At 48.8% G+C, this 19,282-nt stretch overlaps 1 long non-coding RNA gene across 1 annotated transcript; it reads right to left on the reverse strand.

The window, feature by feature from the left end:
- Nucleotides 1-14,360: 14,360 nt before the first annotated feature.
- On the reverse strand, nt 14,361-18,080 carry LOC146342635 (uncharacterized). Its single transcript, XR_014784147.1, has 3 exons — nt 17,792-18,080; nt 16,475-16,883; nt 14,361-15,287 (listed from the first exon to the last, which is right to left on the reverse strand). It is a non-coding gene; the product is annotated as an uncharacterized LOC146342635 (long non-coding RNA).
- Nucleotides 18,081-19,282: the final 1,202 nt, after the last annotated feature.

The following is a 19,282-nucleotide window of genomic DNA, read 5'->3' on the forward strand; positions in this document are numbered from 1 at the left end:
CTGGCTCCCAAAGGGCAACCGGCATAAACCCACACTGCTTAAGGGAGGGCGGAAGGGAGCCGCGAGAGCGAGAGAGCTGGTTTGGGAAGGGGCACAGAGCTTAAGAGGGCTCTGCTGACCCCTCCCCTGCCTGGTGGTGCCATGGGGTGGGCACCCAATGGGCAGCAGCCACCTCTTCTCACCCCACCCACTCGCAACTCCCACCCTTTTCCAGACAAGCTGGCGTCAGGGTTAGGGCATTTACGGGTGGAGATAGGTCAAAGAAGAGTCAGACAACAAGGCTTGGGTTGAAAATTGGGCCACATTTATTGAAAATATCTGCAAAGGGGAACCTAGGACGGGCAGCTGACTGTGCCAGCGACTACCCGGCACTTCTCGGGCAAAAGCACACCCAGCCTGAGGGGCGTCGTTGATCTCGCCGCCCCTCCAGACTGCCCCTTCTGGGGGAGGTAGACCTTCCGGTGTCACCCCCAACCCAGTGCCGCACAACACCTGGGTGAGTGAGGAGGGTTGGTCTCCCAGGCAACCCTTATCCCCCCGGCGAGCAGCACAATCCGTTCGGGGGCCTCAGGCATCACCTGTCACCATAAGGTGCCTCTGCATGCACACCATGCCTAATCTCTTTCCTCTTTTGCCCATCCTAGTCGCCACAGGAGTCACAAGCCTAGAGCTTGTGAAACTCCCCCCACCTGCACAGAACTTCCCGCAGGCCCCTTTGCAGATCAGACAGAAATATGCTATTCCCTACATTAGACAGGCAGACACCATCCTGCCTGTAATGCTCCCTCCTTGTCCAAAGAATTTACTGTGGGTGGAGCATCCATCACCCCATTCACATAGGCCATAAGCCATTTCTGCGTTCACTTTCTGACGTGCCCTGCCAACGGCAACGTCATTCCGAGCCTTCCAATTGATCCATGGGTGCAGTGAGAACCACAAGGGCTACTTCCAGCCAGGTATGCCGGACCACCTGCACATTAATCAAGGCCTGTTCGATCAGGTTCTTGCCTGGTTTACAGCCCAAGTCGTTCCTTCCATCATGCAGCACCTGGACCTGCGGAGGAAGACTGACAGAACCCTGGTGGAACAGGGTGAGGAGCGGGGGACTCCCACTGCATGTTCTGTCTGCCAAGTCACTGGATCATAGTGTGCTGGGGTAGCAGAAACTGAGATCCAAAGGCCAGCGTAGAAGCCCTTTGTGCAGCCCAAAACACCATACTGTGCCCACATAAGAGCACCCGTACTGTCATATGTCGTGTCCGACAGTCTGAGGAAAAAAACATTAGGGAAAGCGCAGGGAAAATTGCAACAGGAAGAAAGCGGTCAAATTGCAAAGGCCAGGCTGGAATGCTTTGAAGCACCATCATCCCATCGCCATAACGTGCCTGTGAGACAAACCTGAAGCGGCTGCCTTGGGGACCGCTCAATGCCAAAGAGGGTTCCGAATTGAAATTACCTGGCCTAGCTTGCTAGAGCTGATGTGGTGACTGCCCAAACTGAAATTTTGTCATTGGTGAACCATTGGTATGACAAGGCAGGACTCCCTCCGAGACCCGGTATTCCAGTAACAATCTGGCAATCTTAATTCCGACCTGTGATTCATCCAACCCGGCATTTCTCATGATGTACTCTGCACATAAATTAAATAAGCAGGGTGACAATATACAGCCTTGTTGTACTCCTCTCCCAATTTTGAACCAATTGGTTGTTCCATGTCCGGTTCTTAGTATTGCTTCTTGACCCTCGTACAGGTTTCTCAGGAGACAGGTAAGGTGGTCTGGTACTCCCATCTCTTTAAGAATTTGCCACAGTTTGTTGTGATCCACACAATGAAAGGCTTTAGCGTAGCCAATGAAGCAGAAATAGATGTTTTTCTGGAATTCTCTTGCTTTCTCCATGATCCAGCAAATGTTGGCGATTTGATCTCTAGTTTCTCTGCCTCTTCGAAACCCAGCTTGTACTTCCGGTAGTTTTTGGTTTGCATACTGCTGAAGCCTAGCTTGTAGGATTTTGAGCATCACCTTGCTGGCATGTGAAATGAGTGCAATTGTGCGGTAGTTTGAACACTTTTTGGCATTGCCCTTCTTTGGAATTGGAATGTAAACTGACCTTTTCCAATCTTGTGGCCACTGTTGAGTGTTCCAAATGTGTTGGCATATTGAGTGCAGCACTTTAACAGCATCATCTTTTAGGATCTTAAATAGCTCAGCTGGAAGACTGTCATCTCCGCTAGCTTTGTTGTTAATAATGCTTCCTAAGGCCCGCTTGACTTCACTCTCAAGGATGTCCGGCTCAAGTTCAGTGACTGCACTATCATGGCTATCAGGGACATTCAGATCTTTCCTGTATAGTTCTTCTCTGCATTCTTTCCACCTCTTCTTAATCTCATCTGCTTCTGTTAGGTCCCTGCCTTCTTTGTTCTTTATCATGCCCGTTTTCGCACAAAACATTCCCTTGAGATCTCCGATTTTCTTGAAGAGATCTCTAGTCTTTCCCATTCTATTGTTTTCCTCGATTTCTTTGCATTGTTCATTTAAGAAGGCCTTCTTGTCTCTCCTTGCCATTCTCTGGAACTCTGCATTCAGTTGGATATATCTTCCCCTTTCTCCCTTGCTTTTTGCTTCCCTTGTTTCCTCAGCTACTTGTAAAGCCTCATCAGACAGCCACTTGGCTTTCTTGCATTTCTTTTTCTTTCAGATGGATTGAGTTGCTGCCTCCTGAACAATGTTACGGACCTCCGTCCACAGTTCCTCAGGTGTTCTATCAGGTCTAATCCCTGAAATCTATTCCTCACCTCCACTGTATATTCATAAGGCATATGATTGAGGTCATACCTGAATGGTTTAGTGGTTTTCCCCACGTTCTTCAATTTAAGCTGAAATTTTGCAACAAGAAGCTCATGATCTGAGCCACAGTCAGCTCCAAGTCTTGTTTTTACTGACTGTATGGAGCTTCTCCATCTTTGACTGCAAAGTACATAACCAATCTGATTTCGATATTGACCATCTGGTGATGTCCATGTGTAGAGTCGCCTCTTGTGCTGTTGGAAAAGAGTGTTTGCTAGGATCAGCGTGTTCTCTTGGCAAATCTCTATTAGCCTTTGTTCTGCTTCATTTTGTAGACCAAGGCCATGCTTGCCTGTTATCCCGGTGATTTCTTGACTTCCTACTTTAGCATTCCAATCCCCTATGATGAAGAGGACATCTTTTTTTGGTGTTAGTTCTAGAAGGTGTTGTAGGTCTTCATAGAACCGATCAACCTCAGCTTCTTCAGCCTCAGTGGTTGGGGCATAGACTTGAATTACTGTGATGTTGAATGGTTTGCCTTGGATTCGTACTGAGATCTTTCTGTCATTTTTGAGATTGTACCCCAGTACTGCTTTTCCCACCCTTTTGTTGACTATGAGTGCTACTCCATTTCTTCTAAGGGATTCTTGTCCACAGTAGTAGATATAATGGTCACTTGAATTTAATTCGCCCATGCCTGTCCATTTTAGTTCGCTGATTCCCAAGATGTCGATGTTCAATCTTGCCATCTCATGTTTGACCACCTCCAGCTTACCTTGATTCATTGATCTGACATTCCAGGTTCCTAAACAATATTGTTCTTTACAGCATCAGACTTTCTTTTCACCACCAGACACATCCACAGCTGAGTGTCTTTTTGGCTTTGGCCCAGCCGCTTCACTCTTTCTGGCGCTACTTGGAAATTCCCTCTGCTCTTCCCCAGTAGTACATTGGACACCTTCCGACCTGAGGGGCTCATCTTGTGGCATCATATCTTTTAGCCTTGTGATACATTCGTAGGGATGGGGGAGAATTTCTCCCCGAAACTTCGGGGGGCTGAGTGCCAACGCGTTCGGCCCCCCAAAATCGGCGGTGAAATTCTCCGCCGCCACCCCGCCACCCCCCCGCCACCCCGGGATGGGACTTACCTTTCATGAATGTCCCTCCTGGCGGTGGGTCCCGGCAGCGGTTCGTCAGGTCTTCATCAGGGGCGGGGGCGGCAGCCGGTCTTTCAACCAGCTGCCGCCGCCGCCATTAGAAGGAAAGTTAAAAAAAAAAACCACCCCCGTGATAGGCTACGTAATGATTAACATAGCCTATCACGGCTGACTTTGCAAATCTAGCCATGATAGGCTACGTTAATCATTATGTAGCCTATCACGGGGGTGGTTTGTTTGTTTTTTTCACGGCCGGGTAGACGGGGTGCTTCTACCTGGCCTGACTTTCGCCGGTGAGGGATGGGGCGCCTCCCGCCCGGCTTGAATTTCGGCCGTGCGAGGCGGGAAGACACCCCCCCACACATGAACTTCGGGGGGAGAAGCGAAGCGCCTCCCCCCCACCGCGAAAAAAGCTGCAGGACAAGGTAAGTCCCTTTCATACATACCTAATTCCATGGGGTTTTCTTGTCCAGAATACTGGAGTGGGTTGCCATTTCCTTCTCCAGTGGACCACATTTTGTCAGAACTCTCCACCATGACTTGGCCATCTTGGGTGGCCCTGCACAGCATCATTTATGGCTTCATTGAGTTATGGAAGCCCCTTCGCCACAACAAGGCAGTGATCCATGAAGGGGACAATTTCTCTATAGGGTTTCAATTATTTTTCTAGGACTGAACTGTACTGTTTCATAGAAATGCACCTGTGCATCAGATAGACTAAGCTTGCCATGTTCCCCTAGCCATTTGCTAATCAGACGATCTGCATATTCATTTTATACATTTCCTTATTACCCCTACTTGCCCCATATTCAAGTTGTTGACTTCTTCATTCTTTTAATTGTCTTGTTGCTATAACAAAAAAATGCTGTTGTGAAAATCTGACTGACAATCACCTCTACTGCTGGGAAATGCCACATGGAGTGACCCATAGGCAAAACAGACAATGAGCCATTGCTCTGAAGTACACACATTTCATTTCAGTTAGGAGAACAGGCCCTTTATTTCCTTCAGGGGTCCTATGTCCAATCTCAAAAGAGAAACGGGGTATTCTTCACCACCATTCCAATCCAAAATCAGGCATTGCATCTAACAACATGGAGCCCTCAAATCTCCCTAACCTGACATCTTAACTCACAAGGGTTTCTTCCTTTGGCCTTTCTAGTGGTCCCACTCCTTTTCCCAATACACTAAGTCAGTCAATTGCCAGCAATACATTCTTCAACAATAATACACTCTTAAAATCAATCTAGTGTCTAAAACAGTCTCAGAACAAATGGGAAACTCACATACTAAATTAATCCAATGGGTTTTCAGGTCTGATTGAAATACTAAGGAAACATCATAACAAGCAATAGTATAGCAAAGGAAAATCCATGGCTATATAGCCATGCTCACAGAGGCAATCTATAGCATTCTACCTTGTCTATCCAGTGGAGGTGGAATTGCCCACAACATCAGAGTCTGAAAACATCCAGTTTAGAGTGGTGACCAGCATTGTTACAAACTAATCTCCCACATTAATTCTGTAAGGTCCTGTCCATTTTAGGTCAGGACACATTCTTCCCAGCCCTTGTCAGGTGCAACTCATCATTTGCCAACAGTCCATCTTCCAGGAAGTATAGCCCATGATCCCAGAATCCAAATCTCTCGCATCAGCACCACCTTCATAGCCAATCATTTACCCAGAGTATTTTTCTTCCCCTTTCTATCCCTCTTCTACCTACTGGAAGGCTGGATGAGAAAACTATCTGGACCCCAAAGTTCCTGAATTTCCATCCAAAACCTTGAAAGTCTGATGCGATTTCTTTGTAGCTCAGGTAATAGAGAACAACATGGATAGAAATATTGGAAGTGGAATAAGTGACATCCAAGGACATATTTGATCTATTTTACATACATGTCTCTGTAAAGTATGAAATCTTGAGACATTAAAAATATGATCTAAGCTGTACATTGACCCTGACAAGCCTAATATTAGGATATACAAGCATAAAACCACAATCCAGTAAAATGTAGCCACATTGTCCTAGGGATGTACGAACTGTGCTCATACCGTCCCGCTTGAATTTCGCAGTTGGCGTCCTCTGTCCCGTCCCGCTGTCCGCAACCCCCCGAAATACAGTGGGGGTTTTTCCCGCCTCGAAAGTTACGTAAATAAAATTGCAGCAAACATCAAAAAATTATCCGTGCCCAACAGCCGCACGTCCCATTCCGCCATTCTGCGAAAGACTATTCGTCGCAAACGTTTACGTAGTTTCCGTCGGCCGGAATTGACCCTATGTAACTTCCGCCGCATTCTCCCTTGTTGTGATTGCTTACGTATTTCCTCCCCAGGGGGGAATCCTCCCGTAGCTTCTGCCACACTCTTGCCATTGTTGGGATTGCTTACGTATTTCCTCCCTAGGGGGGAATCCCCCTGTAGCTTCCGCCACACTCTCGCCATTGTTGGGATTGCCTTGCACTATTTCTGTAATTATTTACATATTTTCTTTTGTTGCTGCCCGAAATGTTTCCTGCCCTCTGTGCGCTCCCCCGCTGTCTTGTTTTCTCGGACAGGGACAGGGACTGTGATTTTATTAATTTCTGTGTATTTGTGCTTGATGACCCTCACGTTTACTTGTCTTGTTAACCTAACCGCCTCACAAATTTAAAAAAATGGGGCTGCAGTTCCGCTTCCACAAAATCTGTCGTCAACTTCCTGCTAACTTCCTGAATGTCATCTGCATATGCGTTTGCGTCTGCGTGGAGATTTGTGGGTGGAGGTCTGTTGTGTGGTGGTGGTGGTGTGTTAGTGGTGGTGCTTAGTGGATTTCCTTGTATCAGTGTTGTTTGTGCATTGTGGTGGTTTTGTCTGGTTTGGTCTGTGTGTGTGTAGTTAAGTGGTGGTTGTGCGTGGCTGTCTGGTGTGTGTGTGTGTGTAGTAGTAGTGTGGCTGCTCTAAAATGGCTGCACCAGTGCGTGGCAGGAGGTGGGACTATAAGGAGACCAAGGCCCTCCTCATCAACATTAAGAGCAGCGAGGCGGTGGCAGTGCTGTTTGGCAGCTGCTCCTGCCGCAATGAACTTTATTGGGCCCGGATAAAGAGGAGGATGGAGCGAGCGGGCCACCATCACACAATTGGACAATTGAGGTCCAGATGGAAGGCACTAAAGCAGTCCTTCATTAGAGAGGGGATTGCTGCTGCCGAGAGGAGGGCACCGCTGTCCAACCCCCCCCCACCTACTACTGGCGCATCCACAGAGTGTGGGTCCAAGCAGGCCAGCCCCCATTTTTGCAGAGGTATATGCCTGGTAAGTTATAGTTATCCCATCCCATCATCAAGCTTAACTAAATATGAAGACAAGGATGTGTACCAAAAATGAAGCTATCTCTTTGTGGTCTCATGTGGAAACAAACAAATCCTGACATTTAGCCTGCAATCCTATGCTTGTTGAACTTGGACAGAAAAAGGTCCCATCATCTTCCAGCCACTTTGGCAGGTTGAAGGGATGCTGGGAACTGCATTGCTTTTTCCTGTACAACCACATGCATAGGATTATGCGGGCCTGGCTACAAGTCATATTACACACTGACACGCTGTCCATTTCCAGGGAAATGCTGCTGCTGCCAGTCTCTGCACAGTGCACACAGGGGGACTGGCACCTAGGGATGGCGGAGAATTTCTCCCCAAAACTTCGGGGGGCCAAGCGCCAACGTGTTCAGCCCCCGAACAAGTTTCGGGGAGAAATTCTCTGCACCCCCCCATCCCCCGCATCCCCCCCCCCCTGGGACGGGACTTACCTTTGGCGAATGTCCCTCCCGGCGGCGTGTCCGGCCGGTGGTTCATCGGGTCTTCGTCCAGGGCGGGGGCGGCAGCCGGTCTTTTGACCGGCTGCTGCCACCGCCATTCCAGTAAAAGAAAAAAAAACGCTATTTGCGTTGCCCTTATTTTTGCCGTAGTCTACGTAAATCTTTACGTAGACTACAGCGACCAAATAAGGAATGCGAATGGCGGCTCCCTATGGGGGCCACCATTTGCGTACGCGCTTTTTTTTTTTAAGTCACCCGTGATAGGCTACGTGACGATTTACGTAGCCTATCATGGCTGACTTTGCAGATCTAGCCGTGATAGGCTACGTTAATCGTTACGTAGCCTATCACGGGGGCATTTTTTTTTTAACTTTTAATTTTGCGGCCGGGCGAGGTGAGGCACCTCCTCCCCGGCCTGAATTTTGGCTGAGCGAGGCGGGAAGCCTCCCCCCCGGCCTCAATTTCGGCCGGGGGAGGCGGGAAGCCTCCCCCCCGGCCTGAACTTCGCGGGTGGAGCAGCGAAGCGCCTCCCCCCCACCGCAAAAAGATGTGAGACCAGGTAAGTGACTTTCGTGCACCCCTACTGGCACCAGCCCAGCAGCAACAGGACCAGCCTCTCAGTGTGTGCACGTCATCCTTCTTCATGTAGTGATTGCTGAATTTTTGCACCCCACCCACCCCACCTTTCTACCAAGACATTGGCACTCAAGTCAACTCATGAGCAAGTGTTCATCTGAGAGCTTGGAGATCTGGGTATAGTATAGTATACACTCAGCCATGGAAGCTCACTGGGTGACTTTGGCCCTGTCAGAAAGCCCCAGCCTACCTCAGTGTTGTTGTTGTGAGCGTTAAATGGAGAGGAAGAGGCTAATGTGAGCTGCCTAGGGTTCCTTGCGCTAGGAAAAAAGGTGGCATTTATGCAATGCATCAATAGAATAAATAAATACCATGGCATTGCAAATGTAGAAATGGGGTGACTAGAAGTGCAATCCTGTGCATGTTTACAGTAGTCCAACAGTCCCCATCACACCAAAACTGTCAGTACTGTATAATCTGCCTCCCTAATTATCCCCTCATCATTAGACCTTGTGGTGGGAGGACAGAATCAGTGGTTCTTATGGTGGTGGGGATGGTGATAGACAGATCAATCAATGACTGTGGTTTTGTTCACTCACCACATATATAAATACATTCATTCTGTTACTGTGACATCCCACAGCTGCGCATCGTGCCTTGCTGGCAGAGGAGGCACTGAGGGCCGTGGAGAGGGAGAGGAGAGAGGAGGAGGAGGAGGAGGAGGAGATCTAAGAGCCAGCAGCAAGAGGAGCAGCATCTGTGGAGGAAGGCCACCCTTCTTCCACAGATGAAGCCCCTCCTCTTGTGCTCCTGATGCGTCTGATGAGAGACATCCAGAAGCTCAGGAGGACCTGTAAGTAGTACTACAGAATGGCACCTGACCTGAGCTAACAACTCTGCCTGCAAGATGCATATTACCATTGTGCTTTATTCTTCTCTTTCTACACACAGGTGATGACCTTCAAAGAAGGGTGGAGGCCATGCATGGAGCGGGAACTGCATCCTCCTACGAACTGAGGCCTGCAGCCAGCCAGTGCCCAGCCCAACATTACAGTTGTTTCTGTGTTTTGTTTTGATCTGTTCTGTTTGTATATAAAGTTCTTTCTAAAAAAAAAGAAAAAAGTAACAATTCGTTGGTTCAAACCCACAGATATAATTTTTTAAATCTAGATCATTGTACACAATGATCTCTGTGTTTGCTTACTGTTAACCACAACAAGAATGCCTTCCCAGCCAAACAAGGCCAGCTGCTGTAAGCTTCCCTCATAGGGAGATGGTCAGTCAGCATACCTGATGTTATGAATGAATGCATTCAAGACGAGGCTGGACAGCCATCTGTCAGGGATGCTCTGACTTGGATACCTGCATTGAGCAGGGGGTTGGACTCGATGGCCTTGTAGGACCCTTCCAACCCTATGATTCTATGACTCTATGATTCTATGAAGTATGCTTTGTTTTACATGGAGGTGCATATCACATACATGTAAACTGGACGCATACCGGAGGGATCTTTTCACATAGAACTCTCGGTGCTTAGGAAAACCCAAAAGCTGAGGGAGTCCAGAGAGAGACCACAACAAGGTCTTTGAAAGCAATTCCTTGATTTATGAAAGAATTTTAAATGAATTAAAAGCACACATCAAGAGAATTAGAACTATACATACATTTGGGGAATCAGAATCATACTAACATTCAGAGGGGTAAAGATACACATATACAGTCGATAGCGAAGTACACTGGGATGCATAGAAAACTCTGTGTGTGTGTGTGTAGTAGGGATATACGCTGTTGCATAGTCCGCCACACACAGTCGGGCAGCGCAACTGGACTCTGCATGTGAGTTATTATAAAGCTCCGCCACATATCGCCAGTGCTTTGGGCTCTGCCCAGGCCAGACAGGGACTGCTTGTTTGGACAAAGTTATGAGGGACACCTCAGTGTGACCACACTCACAAATTATATCATTCTGCCTCATTGTCCCTCAGAACTCTGGCTCACATTAGCAGCAGTATCATCATCCCAGGGATCCTCGTAGGGATGGCGGAGAATTTCTCCCCGAATCTTTAGGGGGCCGACTGCCAAGGCATTTGGCCCCCCGAAATCGGCGGTGAAATTCTCCGCCACCCCCCGGGATGGGACTTACCGTAGCCGAATGTCCCTCCCAGCAGCGGGTCCCAGCGGCGGTTCGGCGGGCTTTCGGCGGGGGCGGGGGCGGCAGCCGGTCTTTCGAATGGCTGCCGCCGCCGCCATTACAACTGAAGTAAAAAAAAATAATAACCCCGTGATAGGCTACGTAACGATTAACGTAGCCTATCATGGCTAGATCTCCAAAGTCAGCCGTGATAGGCTACGTTAATCGTTACGTAGGCTATCAGGGGTGACTTTGAAAAAAAAAAAGGCACGTACGCAAATGGCGGCCCCAATGGCGTTGCCCTTATTTTTGCCGTAGTCCACATAAATCTTTACATAGACTACGGGGACCAAATAAGGAACGCAAATGGCGGCACCCCATGGGGGCCGCCATTTGCGTACACGCTTTTTTTTTTCAAAGTCACCCATGATAGGCTACATAACGATTAACGTAGCCTATCACGGCTGACTTTGCAAATCTACGTAAATTATTACGTAGCCTATCACGGGGTCTTTTTTTTTTTTTACTCTCATAGTTCGCGGCCGGGGAGACGGGACGCTTCTCCCTGGCCTGAATTTTGGCCGGGCGAGGCAGGAAGCCTTCCCCTCCAGCCTGAATTTCAGCCGGGCGAGGCGGGACGGCTCCCCCCCCTTGCCTGAACTTGGGGGGGGAGCGAAGCACCTCCCCCCCCACCACAAAGCAAGCTGCGAGACCAGTTAAGTGACTTTTGTACATCCCTACCTCCTCATCACTTGATGACTGCTCTACTCTGCTGACAGCTGGTGGTGGTGGAGGGAGGTGCTCCTCGGGAATCCATCCCCTGTTGGATGCATATGAAGGCAAGGGTGGAGACATGTTCTGGTGTGAGTCTGCTTCGGTGGGTGGTGACAATGTTGCCAGTGGTGGAGAAAAGCCTTTCAGAGGACACACTCGAGGGAGGGCAAGATATATGCCAAAAGGCGACTTTGGTCAGATTTGGCCAAATGCCACGTTTTGTCTCCCAGTATAGGAGACGATCACTCTCTCTCGGCTGCTCTGCATTCCCAAGAAACTCTCTCTGGCATAAGCTTCCAGTTCCTGGATAGCCACATCATAAGCTGATCCTTTCCTGGCTGCTTTGGCACATTCCCCCTGCCTGCTCCCACTTACACCGAGCTCCACTGCCATTGAGGAGTACAAGCTGAACTTTCGACAAGATGCCCCTGTGTCTGTATGTTGTGTTGGTGGTGCAGCTGCTGTGGCATCATCATCGCCCCTCCTGCTGGTGATGGTGCTACTGCTGCAGATATTATCTTCAGGGGAGGTAGTAGTCCTACTAGCCTCACTCTTCCCCAGCTCCTTCTCATCCAGCCCATCTCTCTGGCTGCGGCAGCACTCCATGACTTTCTCAGTCAAATATGTTTTTACACTTTGGAAGTCAGGGTTCTGGTTTGGCAGCACCGCCCTTGTTGTGCTATCCCGGAACCGTGGTTCAAGGAATGCAGCAGCAACATATTTCATGTCCCCCCTCATCCAAGTGATGTGTTTGTTGGTGCCCAGCTCCTGCAGAAGGAATTCAGCAAGCCTAACTGCAGGATTGGGGACTTGACTGCCTACAGCACTGGTGCGCTCACAAAGCTCAGCATGGCATTTTGTCAGCACCCCCTCTATAACCTTCAGCACAGGTAGAACTTGGCCCAGTGTGGCATAGTCTGCACTCAGTAGTGTTGTGCATTCATTGAATATGTTTAAAATGTCCACCAGGTCTTGCATCCAGAGCCACTGATGTGGTGTGACAAAAAAATTGGAGTAGTGTTGTTTCTCAGTAATGTAGTCGTTTATAGCTGATCTCTGCTCACAGAGTCTCTGAAGCATATGCAATGTGCTGTTCCAGTGTGTGCACACATCCAAAATGAATTTGTGTTCTGGAAGGCCATGGCTATGTTGGATGGTGCCGATTGCCTCCATTGCTGAGCAGGACTGCCTGAAGTGGGTGCAAATGGATCAGGCCACCTTAAGTAGCTTGCCTATTTTAGGAGATGCGTTGCTCAATCCGGAACGCACCACAAGGTTCAAATAGTGTGCAACGCACTGAACGTGGTTTAGCCGTGCGATGCGGGCGGCTTTTAGGTAGTTGGAGGCATTGTCTGTTGCTACACAGCCCACTGTTAGATTTAAGGGGGCCAACCAGGACTGAACAACACCACTGATGCTACTGCTGATGTTTTCTGCTGTGTGTGTCCCTGAGAGCATTGTGAGGGACAATGTCACTGTTCTGCTAGTCAGTCAGCTGCTCACACTGATGGATACCCATTGCGCGGTGACACACAGATAAGACTTTGTTTGGTTACTTGTTCATGTGTCACTCGTTAAATGTACATTTCCTCCAACTGCACATTCATAGGGATGGGGGAGAATTTCTCCCCGAAACTTCGGGGGGCCGAGTGCCAACGCATTCAGTCCTCTGAAGGTTCGGGGAGAAATAATAGCGTTGCCCTTATTTTCGCCATAGTCTACGTAAATCTTTACGTAGATTACAGGGACCAAATAAGGAACGCGAATGGCGGCTCTCTATGGGGGCCGCCATTTGCATACGCACTTTTTTTTTTTTCAAAGTCACCCGTGATAGGCTATGTCATGATTAACGTAGCCTATCACGGCTGATTTTGCAGATCTAGCCATGATAGGCTACATAAATCGTTACGTAGCCTATCACGGGGCTTTTTTTTTTTTTACTTTTCTTTTGAAGTTCGTGGCCGGGGAGACGGGGCGCTTCTCTCTGCCCTGAATTTCGGCCAGGCGAGGAGGAAAGCCTCCCCCCCGGCCTGAATTTTGGCCGGGCGAGGCGGGAAGACACCCCCCCCTTGCATGAACTTCGGGGGGAGAAGCGAAGCGCCTCCCCCCCACCGCAAAAAAGCTGCGGGACAAGGTAAGTCCCTTTCGTACATCCCTACATTTCAAATCCTGTTGGAGTACCCTTCTGATTTCAGAAGCCAGGGCTGGAATGGCTATGCCACTAATGTAGTGACAAGAGGGGACATCCCACCGAGGGCACAATCTCTTCATGAAGCGCACAAAGTCTTCATCTTCCACCAGGGAGAAGGGAAGCATACGTTTTGCAATGACCACTGTCAGGTCCTGATTCAACCTTCATGCCTGGACACTGTCAGGGGGGAATTTCTGTGTCAGTGTGAGGCATTTCTCCAGTGACGCCTGCCTCTTAGCGAAGCTGTCTTCTGTGCCCTTCTCACTAGGGATGTACGAAAGGCACTTACCTTGTCCCACAGCTTGCTTCGCGGTGGGGGGAGGTGCCTCGCTTCTCCCCCTGAAGTTCAGTGAGGGGGGGGAGGCACCCCATCTCACCCAGCCGAAATTCAGGCTGGGGAGAAGCGCCCCGTCTCCCTGGCCACGAAAGAGAAAGTGAAAAAAAAACCCGCCATAGGCTACGTAACGATTAACATAGCCTATCATGGCTAGATTTCCAAAGTCAGCCGTGATAGGCTACATTAATCGTCACGTAGCCTATCACAGGTGACTTTGGGAAAAGAAAAAAAAAGCACGTATGCAAATGGCAGTGGCCCATGGGCGCCACCATTTCCGTTCCTTATTTTGGCATGTCTAGTCTATGTAAAGATTTATGTAGACTACGGCAAAAATAAGGGAATGCTGCATTGCCCTTATTTTCGCCGTAGTCTACGTAAATCTTTACGTAGACTAGACGTGCCAAAATTAGGAACGGAAATGGCGGCGGCGCCCATGGGCCGCCGCCATTTACGTACACATTTTTTTTTTTCCAAAGTCACCCGTGATAGGCTACGTGACGATTAACGTAGCCTATCACGGCTGACTTTGGAAATCTAGCCGTGATACGCTACGTAAATCGTCACGTAGCCTATCACAGGTGTGTGGTTTTGTTTTGTTTTGTTTTTTACTTCTTTATTTCGTAATGGTGGCGGTGGCAGCCAGTCGGGAGACCGGCCGCCGCCCCCACCCCAGACGAAATGCCGCCGAACCACCGATGGGACCCGCCACCGAGAGGGACATTTGGCCACAGTAAGTCCCATCCCGGGGGGGGCAGGGGGCTGGCGGAGAATTTCCCCAACACTTTCGAGGGGGGGGGCTGAATGCCTCGGTGCTCGGCCTCCCAAAGATTCATGGAGAAATTCTCCGCCATCCCTACTTCTCACCCGGACCACTTTGCGTGAGGTCTTTGGAAAATGAGGCAAAGAAGGCGGTACTGTTCTTTTTGGATGGTTGTGGCTTCCCGTTGCTATCTTTGGGCACAAGAAGCAGATGATGCACCTCCTGTGTGTCGCCTCATGGTAGACGTGCCCACTCATGCACAGCCCCCTTCTTTTCCTAGCCGCACACGGCTTCTACAAATATCGCAAAGGACGACATAGTGGTCATTCTCTGCATATTTGAAGAAGCACCACACATAGGAGCTCACCCTGCCACCACCATTTCTTCTTTGGGGAATGGGGCCTTCGGTTCCAGATGAGGTGGCATCAGGAGCTGCATGTTTCTGCTCATCTGTGGATGGTGTTGTTGTTGTTGTTGTTGTTGATGGCACTGACCAATGCTTAGCAGGGGATGTTTCTTCCTGAGTTTTGGGATTGCTCCCAAAGAACCCAGATGGCTGGAAGTGGAAAACAGAGTCAGACCCAGTCTCAGCAGGGACATCGTTGATCTAGAAGGGCTCCTCATCATCTTCGCTGTCCGGATCACTGATGACACTAAGTCCTCTGGCCTTTTTTTCAAAAACACATGAGCCGCCACCCACGAGGTGATTATCAGCAGGCAGCTGTGGACATGGTTCACCTGTTCCACTTCCGCTATCTGATGCAGGGAGGATGGTTGTGGGCGTCTCTGTAAAGATTCAAAATAGATAGAAGCAGAGTTTCATGAGAAATGCAACTTTTACACATGAGTAATAGCAAGAGAATAAAACGGTGTAGTTGTAGAAATCTATGAAACATAGCTTGGAATTGCGATCAATCAACATGACACAAGGTGCAGATGTAAGCTACTACTGCACTAGCTAGCACTGCGAAAACACATGACACAAGGTGCAAAAAAAATGTACTGTACAGACTTCGAAACTCAACGAGAGTTATCTAAACGTGTCCTCACTGGTGAATGTCTGAAAAGCATGGGGGAGGAGATATCTGGCTCCCTTGCAAGGTCCACTCCTTTGCATCAGCTCTATTATACCACTGCGTGGGACTCAGCACCTACAGGGCTGGCCCAAAGCATTTTGCTTCCTGAGGCAAAGGATAAAATGGCACCCCTCCATCCTACATAGAGCGATAGCTGAATCTTACTTGAACAGTGACAATGGGAGAGCCTCTTCCACCACACCAGAGGACAACAAGCTGGCTGAGGAGGTACAAGGCAGTCAGAGGAGCACCCACAGTTCTGTGCCCCAACACCTCGCTGCTACCTAATGATAGGGCTGGTCCTGAGCACATACTTGGCAAATCCCTCCGCCTTCTTCCGGGGTGAATTGGTGGTCCCCCAGGAGCAGTGCCTGATTAGTCAGGCCCTCTTTTAAAAACCATCCTCAGAAATGTAATTGCTTAATCAATTCACATTGCAGCTCTAGTTAAAAGAGATCAAGGCTAAACAGGACAGCAAACTATGATGAATGGCTTTGGAAACAAAGCAAGCACAAAACACTGAAGTGTTTTCCCACCGAAAAGGTGTATCGTTTGAGAAAGTATTGCAGTTCTTTTAAAGGGTTGGGGTTTTCTTTAGTACTGGAGTACCATGTAACATTTAAATAATATGAAATATGTTCACAGCAATGAATATGAATGAATGTAAAACAGTCGTGTATGTTTTGTCATGTTGAAGAAGAAGATCCCTTCCCCAAATGGTCCCCTCCAAAGGTTTTGGACTTCAACTCCCATCAGGCCCAGCCGGCATGACCAATGGTCAATAATGCTGGGAGTTGTAGCCCAAAACATCTGGAAGGATGCAGGTTGCAGAAGGCTAATTTAGGGACTATTCAAATATTCGAAGATATTTATTTGTATCCAGATATTTACAAGCACCTGTGATGACAGAGTCTGACCAGATTCATCCTTTGGAATGATATAGATATCTTGACTTTCATTCCGCCGCTGTAGAGTCTCCTTGGGAACATTTTCATCCGCTTTGGAGACACTGCCCTTCCGCTCATCATCCATGAACTTTCTTCCTCTTCCTCTGGAGTTGTGGCTGGCTGTGCCTGTGCCACTTTCTGTAGCAGAAATTGGTGGTGTGCACTGCTTACGGGTGCAGGGTGGACTGGGGCTGGGTCTGCTGTCACTGCTGGTCACACCTTGGGCTTCCTCCTCTTCCATCTCATTCTTAAAATACCGCTGAAATGCAACCTCAGCGGTGTATGTTCTCACCGGGCATACACGCCTATTTTGAGTGCTGGATTGACTACGGGTTCCTCTTTTCTCCATGTTCATGTCTCTGGGCAGAAGGAGACATAAATGCATGTGGCAAAGCTGAAATCATGTGAACAGCCTACAATCGCAGATACAGTGCAGTGTAGAAGTAGATACCCACCAATCCAGCCATCCAATGCTAAATAAATAGGGGCATATTGTACAGCAGATTAGGCTGAAAAGCCCAGGATGGAGGATGTAGTCCATCCATGTGGCCTGAAAAACACAAGCCTACAGTACACACAGGATGCTGGAGGATGGAGTCCTTCCCTGCAGGCCTAACAAAGGCTGCTGGAGGATGCCTTCCCAGTACCCCCCACCCCACCCACTCAGAAATACATAAGCACAAGGATTAATCCTGGAAAGCCCAGGAGGATAGAGGATGGAGTCCTTCCCAGCAGGCCTAACAAAGGCTGCTGGAGAATACCTTCCCAGTTCTCCCCACCCCACCCCACTCAGAAATACATAGGGGCACATGCACATGAAGTTGAAAAGCACATGGATTAATCCTGGAAAGCCCAGGAGGATGGAGGATAGAATCCTTCCCGGTAGGCCTAACAGTTCCCCCTGCCCCAACCCACTCAGAAACACTAGGGGCACATGCACATGGAGTTGAAAAGCACATGGATTAATCCTGGAAAGCCCAGGAGGATGGAGGATGGAGTCCTTCCCGGCAGGCCTAAACAAAGGTTGCTGGAGGATGCCTTCCCAGTTCCCCCCACCCCAACCCACTCAGAAATACATAGGGGCACACACACATGGAGGTGAAAAGCACATGGATTAATCCTGGAAAGCCCAGGAGGATGGAGGATGGAGTCCTTCCTGGCAGGCCTAATAAAGGCTGCTGGAGGATGCCTTCCCAGTTCCCCCTGCTCCTCCAACCCATCCCAAAATCACTAAGCATAGGGGCACATTCAGGTAAAGTAAACATACCTTCACTGTAATAAACGTTGAACTGCAGTGCTGTAGAACGGGGGAATGCAGAAACACACTCCTTGCAGCTGCTGGAGACGGACACTCTGTCTGCAGCAGCAGCACCTCTGGTCTCTCTAGTCTGGACTGTGGAGTCTGGACTGGAGCAACTGAGGCTGCTGGACACACCGCCGTCCTATGTGAAGGCGGGATAAATGTCGATGAATTCCCTCCCGTGCTGTCCATGACGTTATCTTCCTGGTGGGGTGGGGGGGTGGCCTGGAGGCATCTTGCTCACCTGACCTCACCTGACCTGAACCTGACCTCACCTTCACACACAGACAATAAAAAAAAGATGAGGCTACGTGCAGTTCATGACTCAGCCTCAGGCAGGCTACGTGCACTTCGTGACCCCGTCCCTCCCAGCAAAAGAAAGCCGCGTCATAGCAGGAAACTGCATATTTATTAAATAGTTTCGTAAAATCCCTTTCGCCTTCTTTCGTCCTGATTTGCGAAGTTTCTTTCATAAATACCTTCCTAAAAGTTTCGGCAGAGAAAACAAAAAAAGTACCGAGTGAACTCCAGTTCGAGTAGACCGGGGCACCCTGTCCTGGGGGAGGGTTCAGCGGGCTGAATGTGTCTGAATTCAGTCCCATTTGACTTTTGAGCGGATTTCTCTGACATCCCTACATTGTCCTTTCCAAAAGGCCTTAGTTGATGACTGAATTTGCTGATAATGCTCTCTCCTAATATACAAGAAGCGGAATCTTTTCGATCTAGTTTGGACCAGTACGGTGATGAAATGATTTTGTGCACCATTTAACTCTCCCATTAAACAGCATGTCACTTCTTTTGCAGGGTGGCTACAAGGTTCTACCAGCACATCCTGGCTTTGGTGTTTGCCATTGATAAGATCAGTGAGAATCCCAACTTCTTGCCCAACGTTACTCTCAGATTCCACATCTATGACAGCTACCCTGTTTCAAGGATGACCTATCACACTTCTTTGGACTTCCTCTTTAATTCCCATCAGTTTCTCCCTACCTATAAATGTGGCCTTCAGAAAAATGTCATAGGAGTCATCAGGGGACTGAGCTCTGATACCTCCACACACATGGCAGACATCTTACCTGTTTACATGGTTCCACATGGTGATTCCCCCAACTCTCCCATAATGCACACTCCTCCACTCATTCCAGTAGCAATCTGATGATTTCGCAGGATGGAGTGGTACAGAGGAAGTGGGATGGAATGGGAGCTGAAATATAAGGAGTTGCATTTGGAATACCCCATGGGTTTTAAAAATCTTTGTTTGAGAAGTTGGAGGTTCCAAACCTTGTGGATTTGATCCAGATTTAGCCATGCCTAGAGTAGACCCATTGATTTCAGTGTGTGTGCTTTGAAAACTCAGGCTAACACTGTGTGTTTCACATGTGTAGAGAAGGATGGTTCCAGTGGTGATCGGAATGAATATTTAGAGGAATCATTGACCAAGGGTGCATCTCTGTGTAT

Source organism: Heloderma suspectum, chromosome 6, assembly GCF_057233095.1.
Source record: "Heloderma suspectum isolate Gila_16-S chromosome 6, 16-S_ref, whole genome shotgun sequence".
Classification (NCBI taxonomy): domain Eukaryota; kingdom Metazoa; phylum Chordata; class Lepidosauria; order Squamata; family Helodermatidae; genus Heloderma; species Heloderma suspectum.